Genomic DNA, 21,343 nt, shown 5'->3' with positions numbered 1-21,343 from the left:
AGGGAATGAATATCCTTTACATGAGGGTACCGGGTCAGCTATAAATGCAAACAACATATTAACAAACACTGTGCAAGGTTCTGCGGAGGGACACCATTATGAAGAGGATGGTTACATAGATGAAAGTAGGTATAATAGTTGGAACCAACAACCTCAGATTCTGTCTTTGCCGAGATGATTGGAAAGGATACAAAATGTGAGGGGTAGGGGGACATTTTTTGCCCCAAGGTCAAATGACACCAGGTATGAGCGGGAGAATGAATTACGGGGGGGGACAGGAGATAGGTCACAATAAATGAAAAGAGGGCTCAGATTATTGCCAGCTATGGTGGAAAGATGTTAACCCACAATGGTTTCCACATTTTTAACTGCACAGAAAGGGAAATTGACACTGTATATTTCAGTTTACTCTAGAAGGGTTTAAATTCATTCCCATATCTAAAGGAAACACAGATGACACAATGATCGAGTTAAAATTATTTACTAGGAGGTTGAACTTATCTTTCCTAAATAGAGATAGTGTAGCCCCCACAACAACCAATGCACTGAAGAAAAAGAGCACCTTAAACCCCCCCCACTATGTAAAGCTTTACAAACTTTTGAAAAAGCTTGCGAAAGGGATCTTTATGTAGCATACAGTGCAACAAGAGGAATTTTAGTAATTTAACCAAAGAACATGACTTACTAGAAGAGCTATCTAGAGACAAATCAGTCAGAGTTATGAAACCCGACAAGGGGGGGGGGGGTGACGACAGCAGCACACCGACTATGTAGGCAAAATGATGAACATGCTCTTAGACAAAACTAGGTACACCCCAGTTTCGAGACATGAGATCAATATAGCTCACAAGAAAATGTATTTATTCCTAGAAGATGCCCTTTTGCAGGGATTCATTACTCCAGATACCCTTGGTTTTTTTACCAATAGAAACCCATTGATTCCAGCGGTATTTGGTATCCCCAAAGTACACAAAAGTGTAGAGGACCCCCCCCCATACAGGTTAATTGTAGCTGCACAGGGATCAAAGACATACCCCTAAGCAGTTTACATAGACAGGAAGGTTAAACAGATATGTAATAAATACATGAATGTCCTAAGAGATTCGTGGGAATTCTTAGCCAAACTTGATGTCAAGAGTTCCAAAAATTCAACTTGTTTTCTGATGACTGATGTTGTTGATCTTTTCTCCAGTATACCACACCAGGAAGGTTTGGAACTTTTTGAGGATACGCTCGAAAAAAAAACAAATTATTTTCTGTCAGTGACACATGCTTCTTGGTAAACTTGATGGAACTTGTACTAATCAATAATTTCTTGTACTATGAAGGTAAATACTTAAAAGAGGTAATGTTAGACTTGGAAAAGAAGTCTATACTAGATTCCATCTATTCCCCACTATGGTCCCACTATTTTCAATTTTTGGATGACCTGTGTTTTTGTATGGAAAGAGAACCTCACAGAGATTGAGTCATTATTGAACTACCTCCAGGGCACATCAATCTTCCTGAGGTTTACACACATTAAGAACATAGACAGCATAAACTATCTGGACATTCATCTTAGAATACTGAATGAAACTTGCACAACTACAATCTACAGAAAGGATACATACTCTAATGGTTTTCTGCACGTTAACAGTGGGCATCCATGTTGTAAATGGAACTTGGTAAAGGGACAATTCATTCGTGTGGCTAGGATGAACTCTAATGAAATTTTGTTACAAGAAGAACTGGACAAAATGACATCCATGTTCTTACAGAAAGGTTATCCACAAGAACTGTTGAGAACACTTAGGGAGGAACTGGTGAGCAACATTGACACCAGATACCCATGTATACTGGGGAAGCCGGATTTACTAGAGAGTATAAGACATAGTAAAAACACAGATACTAAAAGTTTTCAAAATGTTACAGTGATTAAGTTCAGTGAGGGGAACAGGGATAGTAAGAATACAATTCTAAAGAATTGGGCCATTCTAAAAACTGATGAAGAGTTGTAAAGCACATAGGAGAAACACCCACATTTATATGCAAGGTTGACAAGAGCATTAAACAAGTGTTAGAGAGGGACCCCAAACCTCATAAATTCGGAACAACCAAATGTGGTAGATGTAGTTACTGCCACCACATATTTAACAAAGGGGAAACTGTTCTGAACAACAGTTCTAACAACAAAATTACTTTTTCAAAAGGAGACTGCAATACAAGTGGTGTGGTGTACTTAGCCCTCTGTACCCTTGTTGTTCATTTTATGTGGAGAAAACGGAGAGGAAACTTTCCAAAAGAATTTATGAACATCTATACGACATAAGGGAATGCAATAAGAACAATGCATTGTACAAACACACTTGTGTATGTGAGGGCCATAAGAAGTTTGTTTTGGAATCGTAGAAGTAGTTCCACTAGAAGCTAGAGAGGGGGCTTGGGATGCGAAAATCGAATACAAGGAACTTCTATGGCATTTATATAGCTGCACGGAATCGGGAATACCAGACAGGACAAACTCCTCCTCCTCTTCAAGGAAGCGTAAAACTGTCTGGTAGACATCTACAATAAATAAACTCTATAATAAAAGGAAAAAAATTGCTGCTCTGGACCAAGAAGGAGCAGGTGTCTAATTGGAAGCAATCTCTCCTTAGCCTGAACAAGCAAATAAGAGCACTAGAAAAATCCTCCAAACAAAACTTCGAGTCCAAACTGGCCACATCTACTAAAGACAATCATAAGGCTTTTTTATTGGGCCGAAAGCCTAGTACCTACCTATGAACCTATGGTGGTTCTGATATACAGGTGAACCAATCTAGGGGGTATAGAGGGCTTACCCCACCGCAAAAAAAAAAAAAAAAGATTTTTTTTGTTTGTTTAAAAACTGCACGCACCAAGGTTCTTTTTCAGTGCATGGTAATGTGTCAGCATTCAGTTTGTTGTTTTTGTGGTCAACATATGGGCTACTTGACTAAAGTGAATAGACTTATACACACACACACACACACACACACACACACACACACACACACACACACACACACACACACACACACACACAGACACATACGCACACAGGCATACAAGTAACGTGAATCATCACAGGTCTGACAGTACTCTGAGTGAGCACATTGTTACTCACAGACAAGGATGTGGAATTGAAAGCATTTATCAGCTACCTTGGAGGCAGGGATGGAAACAATAAAATGAAAGTCTGAAAATCAGCAAGGTCAAACAAAATGGAAAAGTAAGATTTGTGGCGGGCACCAGAGAGAAAATAAAGGAGTAATTACATTTGGTACATAAAACTAGTGCTTTCAAAATATACTGAAACAATATTCACTTTAAAATAAAGCAGCTACACTCCATTTTAGTGAGATTACAAACCTGTTCTATAAAACAGAACATTTTTTTCATGCTGTTTATGGAAACCAGTCGAGCAACTTACTATAGAATGAATAAATATTTTTTGCTGAACTGTATTATTCACTTGCAGCACAGAGAAAGAGGAACCTTTCCTGCTGCCATTAACTTGTGCAGTGTCAAGAGGCTTTGCTTTACAGTCCTACACAGTGGTGCAGAGGACAGTTTTGTCGCCTCACAGAAAGAGGTTCACCATCTCAATTCTTGTCTAGGATGCCTTTTGTGTAGAGTATACATGTCCTCCCTGTGTTTGTATGGGTTTCTTCCAGGTGCTCGGGTTTCCTCCCATATTCCAAAGACCTGCAGTAGGTGGATTGGACACACTAAATTAGCCAAAGGTGTGAGTGCCCATGTGAGTGTGTGGAAGAACTACAATGACAGGGCTAGCCATCTGGCGGTGTAAACCAAGGCTCTAGATGATTGTCCTTGTTGAAGTGTTACCCCAACCCCATGTGCAAAAATGGGAGAAAGAGGATGTGGATGGATGGACCCTGCTCAGCACAGCTGTACACAGCTACAGATAACACAAAACCTGAAAATTTGGACCACATGAATTGTGTCTCTAACACTATAAAGCAGGCTTCTGTAAAACTATTTCAACTTTTTAACTTGAAAATTGACCCTGGAACACAGAGTAGCAGTGTCAATCGGGTAATCCCCACATAGTTTATTGCGGCTAGCAACATGCGGAGTTACAGACTCTGATCATATATGGAAAGAGTGGAGGATTAACACGCTTCAAATAAACTGTCTGAAAGCAAAACTTGCATTTTTTATATTAGAGTGTCTTGCTGACTTGAACTTCGATGCATATTGGAAGATTTTTCATTCAAAAAGAAAGAGGAAGATTTGCAGAGATGGCCTGGTCTATTTCCCTTAAAGACAACTGCTGACAAGTGTGTAAGTAGCTACCAAAGATTTTTAAAACTACAAGTGGATAAAAATGCAAGACTGTGCATTAGAATTTTTCTATATACATGTATATTTTTTGTAGATGAATCAACAGCAATGTTAAATGGCACAATAATTTAAGGTACTATTGATGGCATATGGCTACCACTTTTGTTAGGTGCTTTGCACTTTGAATATATTAAGCATAGACTGAAGTTATTAGTAACTGCAACTAGTTTAGCTAGGACATTAAATATACAACAAGTTATATACAGTGAGGCCTAGTTGAGTACTCCATCTTGGATGGGTCAGTCATCAGCGGCTGCTGACTTCCGTCTCACTTTCACCACCTTACCAGACCTTGCCTAACACTTGGCTTTGCTGAGGTATAACAAGGGATTTATCATTCTGTACCACAGATTTGGTTGAAGACCTGGCTATGGCAGCTTATGCCTTGGTCTTACCATACCTGTATTACTGCAATGTGCTTTACCTTGGGCTTCTGAAGACTGATCTTCACCATCTATAGTGGATATAGATGTGGGCCTCTTTAATGAGAGTCCTGATAGGTTATGTTGACATTAGTGCAGAGCTGTGGCATCTACACCAGTGGCTTCTAGTGGCACAAAGGTCTATGTGTGTGGCTGTCATGCTGTTACTGAACCCTTCCTGACCTGGGTTCTTCTGCCTTTGTCTTCTGAACAGCTTGGATAATGACTCTTTACAGCTGCTACAGGGTTACAAGTAGTAATCTGTCTGACAGTAGAGCTTTCAGAAAAGTATTCCTTTTCTTAGGCTCCTTCCTGAGGTGTTTACTGCCTAGTCAGCTACCCTGCGTAGTTTTGAGAAATTACTGAAGACAATTTGTTTCATTCATTCATTTATTTATTTTTCTGTAGACATTTCTGAAAACCTGGACTAGTAAACACCATTTTGCATATTGCTTGTGTTTCATATTATCATTTCTTAGATTACTTACTGTTTGATATTTATTACACAAAGATCTTAATGGTTAAGCCTGTTAAGAAAGCTGTATTCATTCATAGTATAGGGACTCTGCAAAGCAGCAACTTCATCTCAGTATAATAACATTTTCCCTACACTTTTCTTTTAATATATATTAGCAAAAACAAAAGGTTTACAGCCTTCTAAATAAAATAGGTTTTGACAAACAGTATTTTAATTAGAAGGCTTTCACTATGAGTCCAGGAATCACCCAACGTTTTATTAGAAAACAATATTAATACATGAATTGATGGCAATATGGTAACCATGGAAACTATGTCTCTCATAAAAACAAAGAATAGTGGGCAGCAGCGAGTACATCAGTAGCAGCTTTCCAGAGGAAAATGATAAACTACCTGTGCTACAACCAACAGTCACTAGAGAAAACTGCTGTGGTACAGTCCAGAAAATTTGGAGCAGATGAACTCAACTCCAGCTCGGCAATACTGCTGCTTCAGCCACTCTTGTGTCTTATGGAGGATTTCTGACTGGAACTTTATACTGGTACAGATAAGACTTGGGGTATGAAGTATGAAGTTAACAGGCTCTGGTGTGCTCACTTGGTCAGTGTAAAAATCTTTACTGGATGCTTCTTTACTGCTCACTTTTGCTGCCCCTGAACCAGGTCTCCTGGGCCTAGCAGTCTTTGCCATACATTTCAGGATTTTTCATTATTATTATTATTATTTTTGTTACAAGTTTCTTTTTAAAATAATTTCTATTTAAGTAACATTAGGAGTTAATTTTAAAATGCCTTGCTTCTGCTGCTCTGATTATAAAAAGATGACTGTAGCTACAAATAAACTATAATTTGTCTGTAATCTTCTCAGGGTATGTACATGATTTTTCCATGTGAGCGCTGCCAAAATTCATATCTCATCACCCACAGTTGTCAGAAGGCTATTGTACAAAAATATCAGCCATTGTTTGCCATGGTACTTATGAATCCTCCCTGCTACACTCTGCCAAAGAGTTTATCAAGATTTTATGTAGCTTCGAACGGACAGAGACATACAAGAGACACTGGGAAATGTCATGGAAAGACTAAGGTGAAGAAACCCAACTATGACAGTAGTCTAAACTGTCTGTAGTTTTGACTTGCTGTGCAGTATATTATTATAAGGTCAGATCATGACAAATGACAAGGTCTGATCCCCTCTTTCAGCCAAGACCTTACTGACAATCCTTCATAGTTTTCTCAGAGTTGGGTACCTGCAGCCTTCAGATTACTGCAGAATTTTAATTTATCAGTGCCAAATGTTATCAGGCTTAAAAACAACATGGCATGCAGGGCTGTCACATTCTCTGGAACATAACTCCTTTTTGGAAAAATATGTGGACTTCCCTGTCAGAGACAAGAGACAAGATGCCATGACCAATAAGGCTGTTTTCATTAAACTGACATCATTTTTGCTTCAGCGACTGAGTGCACACTGAGTAAAATTCTTGAGTCTTTAAGTAACATAGAGTACTGAAATGTAGGCCATCTAGGCTTTCTTTCCTAGGAGAAGTAACAACAGTTCATACACTGAAAACATGTATGAGACAGGATGAGCTTCAAAGGGATTGCATCAGTACTACATTTTTTCCTGGAGAAATATGGAACATTTCTTATTTAAAAAGGTGTAGGACAACTCCACAACTGAGGACATGCTGAAACATGGCTTCAGATCAAACAAATGACTTTGTGTCATCTTCATCAAACTGAACATAAGCTGCTTACAAGGCCTGAAATGTCCCACAAGAGCTGGCAATCATCTTGGCTTTACCGAGTGTTCCAACTACAATCTGCTAGAAACCCTTTCATATTTCTGCTCATCCTTCATGCTGACTATGCAACAAAACTGAAAAATGATCCATACCCACTTTCTCTACTTTGTACTCTTCCTGTCAACATATCTTATTGAGGGGAAACCAGTAGGTTCATCACAACAGAATCTTCACTAGAGAGTAAAATGGTTACCTGCCAAAGGAAAAAGATGAATCTACCATCATCGCACTCATAGCTCTCAACTGTCCAGATTTTTGCAGAATGTCCAGACATTTTTTACTCATATTTTTGGTCAGTTTCTCATAAAATTGTAGTTTTCTGGTAAATCACTAGCAAATCATTGAGGACTGAAGTCAGAAAATAATGGCAAACTCAAAACCACTGTCCCAAAAATCAAATCAAAACCACTGTCTCAACAATATAAACCACCGTCACAAAACCAAAGAAAGTAGAATGGGAGGAGTATAAAAGACGAAAGTAAGGTCTCAAGTTAGAAGGACTTGAGGAGTAATTATTCCAAGGGATGGTCTTCTTCTGGAGTGGGGGTCCTAACTAGTATAAGTACACAAAAGTCATACTGCAGAAGCAATAATCCCCCAACCACAACTGAAGGAATGCCCTGTTAATACATTAGCCCAAGACGCCTTCTGATAAGTCATTTTCCACAGGGCCTGTCGGCAAGACAAAGTAAGTACGAATTCAGTCTGTTTTCTTAAGTTCATCTACCCTGCAGAGAGAAAACCTTGACTGATAATGAAAAAATAACAGAAAAAACACCCAAAAGAGCAGAAACTCAAAACTGGTGAAATAAAAATAAAAAAACACCACCAAACCTGTACAGAACGGTAACACTTGACAAACTTTATTGCAGAAAAAGACTAAGCTTTTTCACCCTGTAGCTCCCAGGGCTTCATCACAGTAACTGTTAAAATTCAAATGCAAGCTTAAATAAACTTCTTAACACAGTCACATGATCAATGTAATAGTGAAATGAATAAATACTTATTTAAAAAGACAGAACATCAGCATGAGTAAAGTGCTGTGTTCAATAGAAATCACCTTAAAATATACGTATAAATGTATATTAATTCACTTATAGCAAATGAATATCTCATTCTCAAAATCAGTGTCATTGCTTGTTAATCTTGAAATTCATACCGTTTGTCCTTTCACTATGCTTTTCTTTTGATGCATAGAATGGCAACTGTTGTAGTGGAGAAAGGAATTACAATAGGTTTTCTTCCTAAAAATCGTTAATTGTAGTTTCTTGTTAGACCTGTCCCGTACCAGTCTTATATCAAGGTAATCTATACTCTCTACAGCTACCTTGTATGTAAACCTTAAAATGAAGTAGTAGAGTTAAGACAAGTAATAAAAGATACTAGTTCTTCCTGGGTACCTTTCCAAAAAAATCAATATATCATCCACAAATCTTAGCCATGTTATAATTTGGCTATAATAAATTGATGGAAACACGCATTCCCGTTCCCATTGGGCTAGCACCAAATTGGCATAGAAAGGTGCACATTTGGCCCCCATGGCTACCCCTGATATTTGATGAAAAAGTTCTTCTCCAAAACCTACAAAATTATTGTTCAACAGCAAGTCCATTAGTTCCAATAATAATTGTCTTTTAACATTGTCTAAATAATTCTCCACCATTAAGGTTTCCTGAAATAATTTCAAACCTTCATTGTGTGGGATAACTGTAAATAAGCTGCAGTAGCATTATCACCTCACAGTAAGATGTTGTCCTGTTTGATTCTTAGCTAGAGCGTCTTCTGTGTAGAGACATGCGTGAATGAGCGTACCTTCGTTGAAGGTTGTGCATCAGGGCCGGCAACTCGGCACGTAAAAATCTACTGCCAATCATTAGTGGACCGGAGTTCCGCTGTGGCGACCTCTAACTGGGAAAAGCCGAAAGACACAACAACTTCAACAGTGATAAATAAAAAGTCATCTGGAATTACAATGTCCCTCAAAATCTGTAAACAGTGCCATGAATCTTTTAGTACATGAACATAGTTGCTTAATAATGGTTTGCACGAAAAATCAATGTATGCAGTCATAGGTTCTGTTTTAGAGCCTGTTGCTGCCACAATTGGTCTAAATGGCAGGTCTTGCAAATCCTTGTGGATTTTCGGAATCCCAAAGATATAGGGTGTCACAGGGGACTCAACAACCAAATATTTGTATTCAACTGAATCCAATACTCCTTGAGTTAAAAAATCATGTAACATCTAATCAATTTTAGCATATGCTCTACACAATTCATTCTTTGAAATTCTTTCATAGGTAGAATTATCATTCAGTAACTCATACATTTTAAATACATAGTCGTTGTGGTCCATCAGAACAATCCCCCTGCCCTTGTCGGGTTTCATAGCTCTAACATGGTGGTCATTACACAATTGCTTGAACGCATCCTTTTCGTTACATGTTAAATTATCACTACTCTTTGTAACATTGTGAAAAATATCATGTGTCCCTTTCTCACATTTAGTATCAAACAGTGCAACAGAATTATTCATTGGTGGCAAAAAAGTGCTTTTTCTTTTCAGTATTTTCTTCATAGGTAGGTACTAGGCTGTCAGCCCAAGGGCCTATGTAAGCCTAGCCAGCAAGGTACCATAGCTTACACCACCCAAGAAAGTTATTTTCCTGTGCCACTGTCCAGCAGAGACACAGAAGTGATCCCCGGGGTGTATTTCCCATTTCCCATCCACTCATCAAGATTTTTCTTGAAGAGTGCTAAGGAAGAACTTTGCTTGACATAGATGGGTAGCTTGTTCCAGAGTATAGGAAGTATCTGGGACAGGAATCTATCCCTCTAGCGTGTCTTGTTTATTGTGGTGACAAGGTTTAGGTCCCTAGAGCATGTAGCTTGGCGGGATTGGGATTTCTTTAGGTGTAGCATGTCCAACAGCTCTGGGTTTGACATAGCTTTACATGTTAGGCAGAGATCACCTCGGAGTAGGCGATATGCTACGGAGTAAAGCTGGAGTTTTTTGAGGCGGTCAGTGTCACCTCGGAGTAGGCGATATGCTACGGAGTAAAGCTGGAGTTTTTTGAGGCGGTCAGTGTAGGGCATTTGTTTGAGGCCAGTAATCCTCTTTGTGAGGTACTTCTGTGGCCTTTCCATCTGCTGCAGATGTCTTGTGAGGTACATTCCAAAATAGGCATTGTACTCTATAATGGGTCTAATGAGTGACGAGTAGAGGGGAACAATGACCTCTTTTTTCCTGGATGAGAACCCTTTTATGATGAGGTGTGCCATGTAGAAGGACTTCCTGACTACTGTGGTGATGTGACTATCAAAGGAGAGACTACTGTCCACCTGGGTCCCAAGGTCTCATCACGCATTCGGTGTTAAGTAGATTGCTGCCTATGTGGTAGTTCATGGGTACAGAGTTTTTACCAAAGTCAATAAAAAGTTCATCTTTATCATGATAAAGCATTCTTAAATTCAGATGCCTAGTAAAAAGCTTTAGATTATTAGTAAGAACCTTGGCAATATCCAATGAAAACTAGGTACAAAAGAGAAACCTTTGCTAAGACCAGACATATGGTTGTCATTTATACAAATATGAGAAAAACTGTAAACAGAAAAACCACCTTTAGTAATAACATTACATCTTAGCTCATCATTAAGTTCAGTGGTTTCAAAGTCTAGATTTGATGAAAAATAATCAAAAAATGAACCATCACAGCTTATCGGTTCAATTGATAGGAGCGATTTCTCCATTGCCCCCCCCCCCCCCCAGTTCCTCTGATTCCCCTTGTTCCTACTGATTAACCTCTGTGACCTTCTGGGTAGTTCTGGCTAGTTCTGGCGATGCTAAAAAATTGCTTTCCCTGTTGTTAACATTCCTATCATTATGACCAGTGTCATCAGAAAGTTGCTCACAACTGTTATTATAATTACAAACATTGTTACTGTTGTTATTGAAACCTTTTTTTTCTGTAGGTAGGTAAAGGGTATACTGCTTTGTTAGCATATTCCTGTGTATCCCTTTGTAAATTTTTAAGTTTTCAAGCAATGTTCTGTTTCACTAATTTATCAGAATCATTAAGAGTAGATGTATACAGTTGTTGGTTTGCCTCAAATAACAAGTCCTTCATAATGTTACTGTTCATATCAGTCAATTGCTTTTCTAAGCTCAAGAATTTGCACTCAATTTCTTTAATAATGATACGTACCAATTCCAGACCAGTGCGATCGAAAAACTCCAACAGTTCACCATGCAAAACAGACGCTGGTTCAGTTCCATTGGGGAACTTCCAAAGTCTCAAACCCTTAGGAACCTGCTTCAGCTCTAAGGAACGTTTTAAAAACAAATTGTCAGCTTGAAGTGCCTTAAACTTGGTAAGTACCTTCTCAAAGTTCCGCAACTGATTGCGGATAGTACCATGTCCTTCCCCCTGTTCAGGGCAGTTAGACAAATCCATTTGTGGTGTTAATAAGGCAAGCAAAAAAGAAGGGACATCAGCATCTCTTGCATTGACAATACATCCACTGCAGGACCTCAGATCCACTATTTGATGTCCCCGAGCATCCAGGTATAGTATGCAATGTAAGCAATTCCATTTGAGTGTCAGATATAATGGAATTATCCAAATTAGTGGCAGCAACAATGTTTTGCCATTTAACTTAATGTAACAATTCTTTCACCTTCTTAAGTAATCCTTCCATGGTGGAAAATGCACAAAAAAATGGCTGCAGTAGGTATGGGGTGAAGAAAACTATGAAAAAATAACAGAAAAAACACCCAAAAGAGCAGAAACTTAAAACTGGTGAAATAAAAATAAAAAACGCCACCAAACCTGTACAGAACGGTAACACTTGACAAACTTTATTGCAGAAAAAGACTAAGCAGTTTCACCCTGTAGCTCCCAGGGCTTCATCAAAGTAACTGTTAAAATTCAAATGCAAGCTTAAATAAACTTCTTAACACAGTCACATGATCAATGTAATAGGGAAATGAATAAATACTTATTTAAAAAGACAGAACATCAGCATGAGTAAAGTGCTGTGTTCAATAGAAATCACCTTAAAATATACGTATACATGTATATTAATTCACTTATAGCAAATTATTATAAAGTGCTAGTGCTAATAAAATAATATGAATATGTTGTATAACAGTTAAAAATAACTAATTTAAAATTGCTGAATAAAAATGTTCGATAAAAATGCTGATGTACTGTCTTTTTAAATAAGAAACAAGTAATCTCCGTGGTATCCCCGAAGTCTCAAAACAATCCACTAAAATGTAGTGGGTCCAGAAACAAAACAGTGTAAGAAACTTCTCTGTGTGGAAGATTTTCAGTCCATATATTTCTAGTTAATCACTGTATATTAATCAGATCAGACAATAGTAGTAGAAGTAGCGAACGTAAACTCGTCTTAAGTCAAAACAAAACAAAAAGTAATAATAGAAAATATATAATTGTACAGCATTACTAAGTATTCGAAGTAATCCAAGCAAGACAGGCAGTAATAATTTCCTTACAAGCTTTCTAAATATATATATACTTTTTATCAGGCATGGGAGTGGTTTATTGTGCTGTAAAACAAAGTGTTATTGGTACACATGTTAAATTCACATCCCTTCCCCTTCAGTGTGACATTCAAGCTGGTCCTGCCCTACTTAGTAGCTGTCATAATAATATATAACCCTTATGTACTTTAAATAAAATTTATAATGATGTGGTACCTGTTAATTAACCAAATTATTAAGTAGATTATTAAGTCTGTGATTTTATCCAAGACAATATACTACATGGCTGGAAATATATCAGCCTTAGTTCATTTGGCAATCAAAAAATATATATAAATATATACATATACATTTTGCATTTAAAAATCAATTTCTATTTTCATAATGTATTGTTAACAAAGATCGCTTTCGTCCTTCTAGACTTCTTCAGGTCTGTGTACAAGAACACTAAAAACCTATATAATTGTATAATTAGTTAGTATTGTTATTACACATCATTTTGAATAAAGTAGAAAAAAGAACCAGAAAAAAAGAAAAATAAGAAAAAAAAAAGAAAAAAATGTATGTATGATGATGGAAACAAAATATACACTTAAATTTCAACTGATTTAAAATGGTATTTAAAACCAATTTGTAGAATAAAATAAAATACAATTAGTCATGTAAACAATGTGGCAATTTTCTAAGTTCCAGTGCACTTTTAATTGAACAGTAGTAGATTAGTTCAGGCTTTCTAAAAGAGTTCAGCTTTAATTGCCACATGAGTTCATGTTTCTCCAGAATATCAGGGATGTCTCCTTCAAGATCACTCATGTCTATGTGAACAAGGATCTGGAACTTAAAACCTGTGTGTCTTTTATGAAGAGAAAGGTGCTTGGCTAGTGCATTATTTTTACATCCAGAGCGGATTTCTGACAGATGACATGAAATCCTACGCTTGAGTTTATTTACAGTCTTGCCCACATAGAATGCATCACATTCATTGCACTGTGCCCTGTAAATTACTTTTGTAGTGTTACAGTCACCCCCTGCACTGGTTTTAATGATCTTCTTTAAATAAGGGCAATAAAAACTATCACCTTGCTGTATAAATATACAAAATGTACAATTAGTTTCACATCTTTTAATGCTTTTCTCACATGGTCTAGGTTTAAATTCAACAAAACTTCTAATGTTCCTGGCCTTCCTATAAACAAATGATGGGCTTCACCTAAGATGTTAAGACTGTAACACTACAAAAGTAATTTACAGGGCACAGTGCAATGAATGTGATGCATTCTATGTGGGCAAGACTGTAAATAAACTCAAGCGTAGGATTTCATGTCATCTGTCAGAAATCCGCTCTGGATGTAAAAATAATGCACTAGCCAAGCACCTTTCTCTTCATAAAAGACACACAGGTTTTAAGTTCCAGATCCCGGATCGCATAGACATGAGTGATCTTGAAGGAGACATCCCTGATATTCTGGAGAAACATGAACTCATGTGGCAATTAAAGTTGAACTCTTTTAGAAAGCCTGAACTAATCTACTACTGTTCAATTAAAAGTGCACTGGAACTTAGAAAATTGCCACATTGTTTACATGACTAATTGTATTTTATTTTATTCTACAAATTGGTTTTAAATGCCATTTTAAATCAGTTGAAATTTAAGTGTATATTTTGTTTCCATCATCATACATACATTTTTTTCCTTTTTTTTTCTTATTTTTATTTTTTTCTGGTTCTTTTTTCCACTTTATTCAAAATGATGTGTAATAACAATAACTAATTATACAATTATATAGGTTTTTAGGGTTCTTGTACACAGACCTGAAGAAGTCTAGATGGACGAAAGCGATCTTTGTTAACAATATGTTATGAAAATAGAAATTGATTTTTACATGCAAAATGTATATTTTTATATATATTTTTTGATTGCCAAATTAACTAAGGCTGATATATTTCCAGCCATGTAGTATATTGTCTTGGATAAAATCACAGACTTAATAATCTACTTAATAATTTGGTTAAATAAGAGGTACCACATCATTATACATTTTATTTAAAGTACATAAGGGTTATATATTATGATAGCTACTAAGTAGGGCAGGACCAGCTCGAATGTCACACTGATGGGGGAAGGGATGTGAATTTAACATGTGTACCAATAACACTTTGTTTTACAGCACAATAAACCACTCCCATACCTGATAAAAAGAATATATACATATACATTTAGAATGCTTGTGAGGAAATTATTACTCTATTTTTGTTTTACTTGGATCGCTTGTCTGTGTACTTAATAAAGGATTTTCGACTGGAAACAGACTGCCTGTCTTGCTTGGATTACTTCGAATACTTAGTAATGCTGTACAATTATATATTTTCTATTATTACTTTTTGTTTTGTTTTGACTTAAGACAAGTTTACGTTCGCTACTTCTACTACTATTGTCTGATCTGATTAATATACAGTGATTAACTAGAAATATATGGACTGAAAATCTTCCACACAGAGAAGTTTCTTACACTGTTTTGTCTTTTTAAATAAGTGTTCATTCATTTCCCTATTACATTGATCATGACAATAATCTTCAGAATGTTACCCTATCCTGTTTATTGCTGCTGAAATAACAAGTTGTACATGAATGTATAGTTATCAAATTGTTTTTGAATGTATAGTTATCTAACTTCATAGTGTTACCCTATTTTGCTTACTGCTGCTTAAAATCAATTGTACATGATTGCGTAATTATCTAATAGTATTGTGATTGTTTAGGTATCTTTCTGCATTTTGTAGTAACTGTTTCTTTCTCGGAGCTTTTCTCCTCGGGCCTCTATTGAAAACGGACATATATTCAATTAGACTAGCCCGGTCAACAAATGTAAAATAAATAAATAAAATAAATAAAAATGTGACTGTGTTCAGAAGTTTGTTTAAGCTTGTATTTGAATTTTAACAGTTACTCCGATAAAGCCCTGGCAGCTACAGGGTGAAAACGCTTAGTCTTTTCTGCAACAAAGTTTGTCAAGTGTTACCGTTCTGTACAGGTTTGGTGGCGTTTTTTTATTTTTATTTCACCAGTTTTGACTGATAATGAGGCTACAGTGTTTGGGTGATGCATGCAGAACGTTTCCTAGACTCTGAAAAGAGACTGGGAAATAAACTAATGGCTGAGTAACAGCTCAGAAAGCATTTTAACAAGAAATAATTTCTGAACTGTTATTTCACCAGCTGTTCATTTAGACATCCAGTCCTTAAGAGTTTTAGAAAAAAGCACCTGGAACTCTGAAAACCACTGGCGATGGCTATTATGAAGAATGACTGAACCAGCCATTTCAAATGGTGGACATAACATGTTAGTTATCAAATAAGATCCTGTTTACAGAAACAGACACTGGAAATAAAAACTCCCTCCAGTAACTACCTCACCAATCTATGTCACACCAACATTTTCAGCTTTGCCAAATCAGGATATGCAGAGAAGGTACACATTTCTGCCATGATGATGGAATAGCAGAGGTCTAGATGAAAATTATGTTCAAGAGCTTGCAAGTTTCTTCATTTACAGAATGATGAGGATGAGGGTTTATTTCCACTTAGATGGAACGCCATTTCTACATAGTCTTGTAGATGGGCCAGAATGTATTTACTTACTTTATTACAAATATTTAAGCACTTATCTTTTTGGTACTGTTCAAGTGAAAACAGAAGTACAAAATATTTAAAGTCATCATATCAGGCAATCACATCTGCAGGAAATCAAATATGTTAAAAATTAAAATGTAATTTTAAGAACTCTAAAAGCAGATATAATGTCTCTATTAGAATCTTTATAAATACTCTTTTAAAGATAGTATTTCAGAGGTCTTCCAAAGGATTGTACAGTTTGGTATGCTTAAATCAGGAAAGGTAGCTAGCTCCAAAAGACTGCAGCAAGACAGACAACAGACAGCCTGCCAGATGTAAATGAAGAAACTTGCAAGCTCTTGAACATAATTTTCATCCAGGCCTCTGCTATTCCATCATCATGGCAGAAATGTGTACCTTCTCTGCATATCCTGATTTGGCAAAGCTGAAAATGTTGGTTGCCTCATCTTGATGAGGCAATGGAACTCCTAGCATATCTTATCTGGTACTCTGAGGTGCAATGCCTAGGCAAAGGGTCCCACCAACTCCTTTAGACATGTAAGACTCCAGTTCTGAAGGACATGATCATACCTCTCAGCTATCTACATTTTCACAGAATGTCCAGATTTTTGTCTCATATTTTTGATCTATAGCTCATAAAATGTGTAGCTGTCTGGCAAATCACTGAGGACTGAAATCCCTAAATAAAGACATACATTTAAGCTTCAGATGTCATATCCATCAGAAAATGCATGCTTTTAAAATGCAATAAAAAGTACAAAAAATGTTAAAATGCAATAAATAGTTTTAAAAAAAAGAAAAAAAAAAGAAAATGCATTCTAACACAAATGTTGTCATTCTTGCAATTTTCGAAATTTATAAGCGCAATATTAAAATGTATCCCTATTTTGGGGTCTTTGTCCCCCAATTACTTTACGCTTTGTCCAGATATGTCCATGTCCATACTGCTCCCTCAGGTGTAACATTTTTGTTTCTCTATTTGTATTTAATGACTCCTGATGTAATACTTTATGTAGACACTAATGGAATGTCTAATTATACTATGTTTTGCCGCTTATATATGCAATATTTGCTATACTTATATTAAAACTTTTTGTCATCATTGTTTTATAATGTATTGTCTTTGTAAACTGTGGAACCTTTCTCCCCAGGCCTCCATTGAAAATGGGTTTCTGACTCAGTGGACTTTCCCGGTAAACAAATGTCAATAAATAAAAATAAATAAATAACTATATCTTGTGCTAAGAATTTGGGAGGTATGGTCATGACAGCTGAAGAGCCAAAATTTAAAAATGTAAATCTCTTAGCAGTCAGAAGTGAGTACAAATTCTGAAAACACACTGCAAAGGAATTTGAAGAGGATGCTCCTGTCAACAACATGGCTGCAAAATTCTGAAGCCATAACAAATGGATCAAATCACCATTTATAAATCCAAGGTTGTACAATACAATGTATTACAGTAGTCTGGCCAAGAAGTAATCTGAGCCAGAACACTTTTGCTAAGTTTTTAGAAGGAATAAGGAACCTGATATCCATGCTACAGTCTTAAGACTGCTACTGAGATTCGTGCAGTCTCTAAACCCACAGTCATCAAATTTTGAAGTGGAGGCATTTATCTTACCACACCCTTGAACCCTCATTGGTTATGGAATAGTTACTTGATAGGGCAATATTCAAATGGCCTGAAGCAAGATTCAAATGAACAACTGCAATGTACTAACAATGAATCTTGGGTTTTCTGGATGAAGCTTTTAGCAACCAAGGAATAAATGAGAGCAATGTATTCAGGAGTCATATTTCCCATTTAGCATGACCACATCTATCAATGACTCTCTGTGCCCTGTTAGAGGGAGCTAAACTTCAGTAGGACAGCAGATGGTTTAGTTTCTAGAGCATTCTGTCATAAGAAAATAGCCTGAACACTATCCCTCTGAAGCCGAACATCCAAAAGGGTACTAAATTGAATGTCCAGGTCTTTTGATTCCTCTGTGATGCAAAACACTGCGACGCCTGTGCACTGGCCCAATCAAGGAGCCTCAATCCTCAATACTAACACCAGTGAGGGGCATCCATATAGGGAAAATTTATTTATTTATTTATTTTCAGTTTGATTGCCGGGGAAGTCCACTGGGCTATGAAGAACCCATTTTCAGTGGAGGCCCGGGGAGAAAAGCTCCAAGGCAGTACAATCAAAGTTACAAATGCACAAAATAAAAATACAATATAAAATGTACAATCAGCAAGTGTACCTAGTAAGAGCAATGTAATATAAAGAAAAAAAAATTTTTTTTTTTTTTTAGGAACATAATTTGCAGTATTTACATCTTTACAGTCAGCTGAGAGTCAACTAAATCCATTTTGGTGGAATTTAGAAAATGATATCAGAGAGCAGATTGGTGTAGGGGAAGAGAGTGGCCTAGTATAGAATCTCTTGAATTTATATAGGGTGAAAGCAAGAGCATTTCCATTTGGATGAAATGTGCAAGAAAAGTTGGGTCTTGAAAGATTCTGTGTTAGGTATAGTCCTAAGTGAAGGAGGGAGAGAGTTCCATTTTCTACCTAGAGAGAAGGATAGTAGTAGCTGGCCAACGGGAAGTTTAGGTCTGTGAATGGAGATTAGGTTTTTGTGTTCTGATCTCAATGATCTGTTAGGGATGTAAGGGGGAAGGATGTTGGATAAGGCTGGGCATTTTTCTGGGAAGAATATTAATTTGTGAGCGGTCGTTAGTTGAAGATAGTCAAGGTGGTTAGGGAGTTCTAACCAGTTCAGAGATTGAAGGGTTAGGCAGTGGTGGGTTGAGGTTTTGGATTTAGCGGTGAATTTAGAGATCTTATTGTAGCAAGTTTCGAGTTTAGAGGTGAGGGAAGCAGACAGATTAGTAAGAAGAGGGGCACCATATAGTAGAGAGGGAAGGAGGTAGGTGATAGCTAAGGAGTGTCTAGAGGAGTTTGAAAGAAATAGATTGTTCCTGTAGAGCATACCTAACCTTTGGTGGTTTTTTTTTTATGTTTTGTTGTATGTGGAGATCAAATTTGAGGTGTTCATCAATGGTAATGACAAGGAGTTTAGCGGAAGGGACCACTTCTATAGGAGAGTTGGTTTGGCTTAGGATGATGAATGTGTTTTTGTCAAAGGAAGAAGTCTTGGTAGGGAGGAAAATTTAAATTTTAGATTTATTGGAGTTTAGGGAGAGATGGTTTTGGTGCATCCAGTTTTCTGTAGTGGAAAAAGCTGTTTGTGTTTTAGACAGAAGTTCAGAAAAGTTGGGGGCAGTACAAACTAAGGTACAGTCATCAGCGTATTGAATGACTGTAGTGTCAGGGAGGACAGAGTGAAGGTTATTTATGAAAATGTTGAAAAGCATGGGACCGAGGATGGATCCCTGAGGAACACCGGTAGGTGAGGGTAAGAAGGAAGAGATAAAGTCCTTCCATCTGACAGCCTGAGATCTGTCAGAAAGGTAACTGGAGAACCAGGAAAGAGTATTAGGGGAGAGATTAAGATTGGAGAGATGAACGAGAAGATGTGAATGGGAGAAGGTGTCAAAGGCTTTAGAAAGATCTAGCAGAACAGTGGATACAAGAAGTCCAGAATCTCGGGCTTGATTAACAGTTTCTAAGAAGGACAGTAGGGCAGTTATAGTGCTGTGGCCGGGACAGAAACTGTGTTGTGTGGGTGTAAGTAGCTGATTCTGAGTTAAGTAGGGTAAAAGTTCGTGGCGGACACATTTTTCAAGAATTTTTGATATTGGAGAGTGCAGGGCTATGGGACGGAAGTTAGATATGGAGGTGTTTTTCCCTCCTTTGTGGAGTAGAAGAATGTAGACTGAACGACAAAGTATGGGTACATATAATTCTTTTAAGGATTGGTTGATCAGGATACTAATAGGGAGAGGAATACCTTCAGCTGCACATTTGAGGAAGGAGGGGGGAATGTTGTCGGGGGCATTAGAGCAAGGCTTTAGTTTGGATAAGAACTTTTTTATAAACAATGTAGAAACTGGTTTGAGCTGGGACAGTTATTAGGGATGTTGGAAGGAGAGATTAGGAAGTTGGGAGGATTATTGTCAGGGAATGTTTTGGTAAGCTTAGCTATAGAATCTGTAAAAAAAAGTGTTGAAGTGAGAGCTCAGTTCCTTGTCAGTTAAACTAGGGTCAGGGGGCAGGGGTTATTTCTAGACCCAGGATGGAGAAGAGAGTTAACAGATTTTCAGAATTGTTTTGGGTTCTTATAATTATTGGACTGAAGTTTATTGTAGTAGCTTCTTTTGTCCAAGGAGATTAATTTTTTTACTTGGTTGCGGAGTTGAGTATATTGGAGGAAGTCAGAAGATAGTTTACTTTTTTGAAAACGCTTCCAGGATTTGTCTCTGAGATGCATGGTAGTTTTAGTCTCTTTGGTCAGCCATGGAGCAGAGTTGGCTTTGATTCATTTGTTTCTTAGGGGAGCAAGGGAGTTGAGAGTCTATAGGAATATAGAGTTAAAATGCTTTACAGCATTGTCAAGGGAGAGAGTGTTAAGGATTTGCCAGTTGATTTGTTTGAAAATGTTTGAGAAAATTGTGGAGTTAAATTTGCTAAGGTTATGAGTTTGAATGTAATGATGTTGGAATAGGGTGGGGTTAGCTGAGCGATGAATGAAGGCAGGGAACAAGAGAACAAGCCTGTGGCTTATATTAATATTTACAAATGACAGAATTATCTACAAAATTATATCTGGCTAGGCTGGTAGCCTTCACCGATCTTCATAATCACCATCAGGAAGAAACTACTACTACTACTACTACTACTACTACCGGAGACTGCTTCCACCCACAGGCCACTTCCATTTTAAGAGGATAGAGGCTTTTTTGTCTTCCTAAAGCTAGGTATCATAACAGTGCCTTCCAGTTCACTCTGATAAAGAAGATACTTCAGTTTCAGAAGTAATACCAGAGTCTGTAAGAAAAGAAATGGTGTCCTTAACTCGGGATGGTTAATGAAGACATGCATTCCAACCATACATCCGTGGGACTACACCACAAGGACAGTGGCTACTCTCTTCAAAATCAAATCTGATGTGAGGCAGTGTTCAGGAGAAAATAAAGGAAAAATATACACCCAAGCTGGGACTAAGACCCATCGATCCAGGGA

General features: G+C 37.2%; 1 protein-coding gene across 4 annotated transcripts in view; it reads right to left on the bottom strand.

Annotated features, from left to right (window-relative positions):
- The window catches only part of LOC122792993 (probable JmjC domain-containing histone demethylation protein 2C), a 1,041,568-nt gene that overhangs the window by 718,896 nt on the left and 301,329 nt on the right, over positions 1-21,343 (bottom strand). The gene's annotated exons all lie outside the window — the stretch shown is intronic.

The sequence above is a fragment of the Protopterus annectens genome, chromosome 2.part0, assembly GCF_019279795.1.
Source record: "Protopterus annectens isolate FY-2018-M chromosome 2.part0, PAN1.0, whole genome shotgun sequence".
Taxonomy (NCBI): domain Eukaryota; kingdom Metazoa; phylum Chordata; order Ceratodontiformes; family Protopteridae; genus Protopterus; species Protopterus annectens.
The sequence above is the reverse complement of the archived record's forward strand: the minus strand, read 5'-3'. Positions and strand labels throughout refer to the sequence as shown.